Genomic DNA, 6,480 nt, shown 5'->3' with positions numbered 1-6,480 from the left:
ATATTTTCCTTGAAAGGCACAATACAAATGAGAGATGTGGTGGGTCACATAGTGCACACCAACCCCCAGAGTTAAAAATCAGGAACCAGGACCCCCCCAGATCTTCAGAGTGGCTAAAAATTGTGACTTTTTCAGGTTCTTTTTCTTTGCCTTGTGGTTTCTGAGCCTGTAGAGTGCACCTGGCTCATGTTTCTAAGGTTTCTCTGCAACCACAAGGGCTAGAAATGTACTTTTAACTCCTCCACCCCAACCCCTGCTCCCTGAAAGATGAGATTCTTATGCAATCCTTTTATTTCAGTAGCTGGGGGTTTAAGAAAAATGCCAAATATCACAAGACTCGTGATAAAATAGCAAGAGTTGGCAACGTTAAGTTTTAAATAGTTGTTTTGTGTTGAGATACCCAGGTGATTAGCTCCACACAAATGCCTTGGACCATGGGTTTGCAACCTAGCAAGTAATAAACAGATCCAGGCAGTAGTAGCCACCCTCCGTTTCTTTATTGCTGGATAAAAGAGAGGTCTCAAAATTATTTCTTGTACAATAGAGCCATCTTCTGGAACAGATTGAGAATCATTGCCTTAGATTGATAAATATCATAACCCCACCTTGTGCATGGCTCTGCAAATACCTACATATTCAGAGCATCATTAGTGTTTTCAGTCCCAGTCAGTTGGAGGTGCTGAAATTGTCTCCTTTCTTGAACCCAGATCTCCAGCCTTTAGAGAGTATTCTTAGAAAAAAATACAGATCCCTGTTTTTCATTTTTAAAATTCGTGATTTATTTTTCCCCAGAGACCACACCTGTGACTTAAAATCTTTGTCATAACATAGATCAGATTTGCCTTTTATATTTTCTCGCGCTCATTTTTTAAAATCTTAGCATCATGCAGCCTGAGAATTTGTGATGACAGACAAAAGAGATTCAGAGGGGGTAGCCATGTTAGTCTGTATACAGCAAAAACAACGAGAGTCCTGTAGCACTTTAAAGACTAACAAATTTAATTTCTGCAGGCATAAGCTTTCGTGGGCTGTAACAGGGCCGTATTATCCATTAGGCACAATAGGCACAGTGCCTAGGGCCTACGAAACTTTCAGGGCCTACGAAAAATTTTGTGAACTAAAATAAAATGTATCTGAAAATTTGAAAAGCAAATGATAAAATCAAAATTCATATCTTCTTAAATTAAATATATTTATCTAAGGTACAAATTACTATTATATTATTACATATATCCATTGTAAATTTAATTCTGACAAGATTTAAAATTTTCTAAGCTTTTAAGAAATATGGTTACAATATTAGCAAAAGGGAATGCATTAAATGCAGGTTTCAATTTTGAACAATTTTTATTTGACATTTTGCTCAGAGTGGCATAATTAGGGGTCACAAAACCTCGCAATTAATGTGCTTAAATTAATAGCTTAAAATCAAATTAGTTATTTTGGTCGGGGGGCCTATGAAGGCAAGTGTGCCTAGGGTCTACAAAGGTCTTAAAATGGCCTTGGGCTGTAACCCACTTCATCAGATGCAAGAAATAGAAATCAGATAGGGGGTATATATATACATCTAAGGGTAAGGAACAACAATGGGGAAGTTAGGTATAAGCAAAGTCCATTCAATTGGAGTAGTTGAGGCCTATTCACAGCTATTGATTAGGAGGTGAGAATGTGTGAACAGTGACAATTACTTCTTGTAATGAGATAACCATTCCAAGTCCCTATTTAGACCCACTCTGATTGTGTCAAGTTTGCATATGACTTCCAACTCTGCAGTTTCTCTTTGAAAGCTCAAGCTGTGGGAGGCAGACCTATCCTTGCTTACAGACAGCCCCCCAACCTGAAGCACATACTCACTAGCAACCGTACACCATACAACAAGAACACTAACCCAGGAACCTATCCCTGCAACAAACCCCGTTGCCAGCTCTGCCCACACATCGACTCTAGTGACACCATCACAGGTCCTAACCACATCAGCCACACCATCAGGAGCTCATTCACCTGCACATCTACTAATGTAATATATGCCATCATGTGCCAGCAATGCCCCTCTGCCATGTACATTGGCCAAACTGGACTGTGACTATGCAAAAGAATAAATGGACACAAATCAGACATAAAAAATGGTAACATCCATAAACCAGTCGGAGAGCACTTCAATCCCCCAGGATACTCTGTAGCTGACTTGAAAGTTGCTATACTTCTACAAAAAAACTTCAAAAACAGACTTGAAAGAGAAACTGCAGAGCTGGAACTCATATGCAAACTTGAAACAATCAGACTGGGTCTGAATTGGGACTTGGAATGGTTATCTCATTACAAGAAGTAATTGTTACTGTTCACACATTCTCACCTCCTAATCAATGGTTGTGAATAGGCCTCAACTACTCTAACTGAATGGACTTTGCTTATACCTAACTTCCCCATTGTTGTTCCTTACCCTTAGATGTATATATATACACCCCCTATCTGATTTCTATTTCTTGCATCTGACAAAGTGGGTTACAGCCCACGAAAGCTTATGCCTGCAGAAATTAAATTTGTTAGTCTTTAAAGTGCAACAGGACTCTCGTTGTTTAGACAAAAGAGAGATGCTCATTTTCTTTCCTCTGCTGAGAGGTCCAGGATGGCCTATGTGTGAAATGAAATAGATTAGGGTTTGGTGCCCTCTTGTGGCCATGTGCTCTATTATTGAAACATGACATCCCATGCATTAACATGCAGTATGAATCAGATCTTTTTGTTTTTGTTTCTTTCCCTTTTTCTGCATATGGGCACCAAATTGGCAATAAAGCTGACAGCTAGACAATTTGAAAACGCTTTAAGGCGAGGCCTTTAATAACTTTGTATCTCAAAACAGGTACATGGAACTGAGATTGGGCATATAATAGAGATAAACTGGCAACTCCCTGAGGACATATTTCCACATCAGTCCTGGGATTTCATGGGCTATCTTTGTAGGCATGCCACAGTATTGAGGGTATAGATGGAGGCAGCAGCATCACTCTCCACAGCATCTACTGTGTCCATAGTCCGTTTGACACAGACCATAATATTATGTCATAATAATTTAAAAAACAGCAACAATGAAAATGATATGAACGATGCATTTCTTGTATAAAATAATATATCTGTGTTACTGAATGGGATGCCTAATGCTAGTGCATAGACAAGTTATCTGTTACAACTACCAATCATTTTACATCTTTGTCAAGTACAACAGAGAGGTGGATCTGACTCACACTATTTGAATCCAGACAGGAATTCCCCACCCAGATCTGGAGGTTTGTGGGGGTGGGAATCATTGTAGGGCAAGGATTCTTTTCTTTCATTCCACGGACAAAAAATATGTTCTTTCATTTTCATGGCAGGATTTTCCACCTCTGCTAGACCAAGGCAGTCTTCCAGGCATTTTTGGGTTAGGACCCTGAATCAGCATAAGAAAAGGAAAAGACCCTGGGATGACCCACTACATTAATGGTCTAGGTATACTTGGTCTTGCCTCAGCACAGGGGGCAGGACTAGATGACCTCTTGAAGTCCCTTCCAGCCCTACATTTCTATGATTCTGATTCTAGAAGCCAGCCACAAAGTTCAGATTCAGATTCAACCTTCCACCAACTTCAGGGGTGTCTGGATCCAGAGTTTTGGTTCAGTTTCATGTCAAATAGTCTATAATTGCTTTATCTGTCCCCATATATGAGATGGATGTAGTAGGATTTGGTCCCTTTTATGTTGTTATGCCTCATGTGGCTATTTGATTAAAAAAAAAAAAAAAAAGCAGGTCATCTTGAAAAAAAATAAATGACAGGCCATTCTTTAAAGGAGGGAATCCAGCTCTAGTATCTGACACTGAATAACATGGCAGCACAAAGCCTAAAGCCTTACTACAATTACTGACTTCCTTGTGAGAGAGGGAAATTTCTAGTCAGAAGAGGTTGTTCTTTGAATAGAGAAACCCTGATGTAATTCTGTTAACTCTTGGGAAGACTTCTGGGTGAGTCATAAGAGAAACTCCATTTACAAATTCCCATGCTGTAATCTGGTTTTGTGGAGTTCCCAGAAATACTCGAAATTTCTACTTTTTGGTCTCCCAATGTCTTTTCTTCTGGTGCAATAGGGTTTTGTAAATTTCCCTTTCTAACTGATCAGCAGGAGTCTCTCCCCAGCCCTGGCAGAGACTTCCTCTTCTCTGCCCCCCCTGAGGATGCTGTGGCTTTCACGTCTCCTTTTATTCTGGGTTATTCCCCACCTCCACATATGTATATCATGACGTCCATATTTAAAAGTCAGGTAAGCAGGGAGTTAAGCGGCTATGTTCCGAGTACTGATGAGCAATTCTGTTTCGTCTTGTCTGAGATTTGTGCAGTAGTCAGATTAGTGCTAGCTTATATGTATAGATTGTTTAGGTGTCAGTCTTCTTTGAAGATATTTCTGTTAACTCTCTGCGAACACGTCTCCTAAATTGCAGTAAATGTACTACTCCATGCGGGGCTATGGACCGACAATTACCAAAACTCTTATTGTAACCAAGGAAAGACTCGAGCTGAATGGAAGGATTAAATAAACAGCCAGGATTTTATGCATCACTAATGGGAAATGACATGGTGTATTTCAATAGTTTATGGAGCACCTAGCAGCATGACATCCTGGAATTACTAGTAAATGTTCGAATCATGCATAAAATAAAGCTACCTGCAGTGGGTAGTATTAGCCTAAACTGCTGCTGTCACCAGAAATATTCACGAAGCAAAACGATCAACCTGAAGTTAAACCAAATGAATGCATGGTGGATGATGTCCTTAACATTGCTAGGCCTGGGATTCGACTGTCTGTCATAGCCATCCAGGCCATGGTCTTCTGCTGAAAAAGTCCAGTACTGGCAGAAGGTGCTTCCCCCGTACCTGGACTACTGCAGTGGGGGAAGAGGTTGTGCCAGATAATCAGATCTCAGATCACTCAAGATTGTAAAGATTCTTGCAACACCCTGAACTGCCCCGACAAATAAACAAGAGTTATAACAGCAGGTGCTATGAGCATTACTGGTTATTATCCATATTGTAGCCAATGGTGTCCTATATGCCTTATTGAACACAGGCACTTCTTCCAGACGGCTTATGCTCTAGATGCAGCCACAACATACATACTGCTATTATTAACTTACTCTTTGGATTGTGGGAGCACGGAAGGGCCAAGAACTGCCTTAAATGTCTCCACGAAAGGTCCAGAAAGAGTTTATAAAGTGGCTAAACAGCATCTCAGAAAATTCCCCAAAGGTCCAGAAACAGGCCCAAAAATAACTCTGGAAGGTGCAAAAATCTCCCAATGTCCCAGAAAAGTTAAAAGGTTCCAAAACCGTCCCAAAAAAATTGATGTAAACAATGTGCTCTGGCCCTGACCCTGCAAACACTGAAACATTATTATTTGTATTTCAGTAGCTTATGGAGGCCTCAACTAAGAGCAGAGCCCTATTGTGCTAGGTGCTGTACAAACGCACAGTAAGTGACACTCCTTGCCCCAAAGAGCTTGCAGTCTAAATAGACAAGACAGACGAAGGAAGGTTTATTGGGAACCGAAGCACAGACTGATTACGTTTGTGAGCAACTTTATGTATGTGTGTAACGGTAAGCACGTGCCTCAGTGGTTGCCCAGTTATGTACCAAAGCCTCCAAAAGAGATGCACTTCTTTCCGCTCCTAAAAAGGCAGCTGCTTCTGACCACCTGTTTGCAGCATTTGAGTTTCACAAGATGTTCTATGACACATTTTACCACATTTCATATCTTAGACCTTCATCGCTCAGCAAACATTTAGTCGCTCTGCAAAACTGGCGGTTTTTTTTGTTTTTTGTGTTGCTTCGTATCTGTGAAAATTTTTGTAAGGACCAAAAGTCTGAATACAATCGCCAGCCATTATCAATGATCGGAATGAGCTGGATGATTAGTTTAAAGTCCTAGTTAAATGTTCTTGTCCTTGCTGGTGATGAGAGTAGCTGCTCCAGTGAAAGTGTCCACAGTATTTCAGCCAAGCTTTTCTTTTTACAGCGCATGTGGGTCTCTTTTTAAATCTGTGTGTTTATAGGATCAGATTGTGTCCGGCCCTTGTGGAAATACAGGGCAAGGTGGTCCCCTCTCTTGTAAAAGGGTTAATTGCACAGGGGGACCAGAGATGCTGCTACGTTTGTTAGTTTCAGGGTGCACATCACGCCAGCAGGGATAGGGAGGGGGCAGGGCCCTGTCCTCACCAGCCCTAAACCCTGACCACAGAACCATCTGGGCACACTTGGAAGTGCAACATAGAGGACCCTGCCGTCTACACACTCCCCATGCACACCAGGAGGTCTGAAGGGCAAATGCATGTCACTGAGACACAACCCCCTCTTTGAGCAGTCTCTGGCACGAGGACGTTCTGCATTGATCTCCACTCCAGGCTGCATCTAAAAGGCACAATCTAGCTCAGGCTCCATAGGAAGACAAAGTGGTT

Source organism: Emydura macquarii, unplaced genomic scaffold, assembly GCF_026122565.2.
Source record: "Emydura macquarii macquarii isolate MOO-44397 ecotype Brisbane River unplaced genomic scaffold, CSIRO-AGI_Emac_v2 contig_1551, whole genome shotgun sequence".
NCBI lineage: Eukaryota > Metazoa > Chordata > Testudines > Chelidae > Emydura > Emydura macquarii.
Note: the sequence above shows the minus strand (reverse complement) of the source record.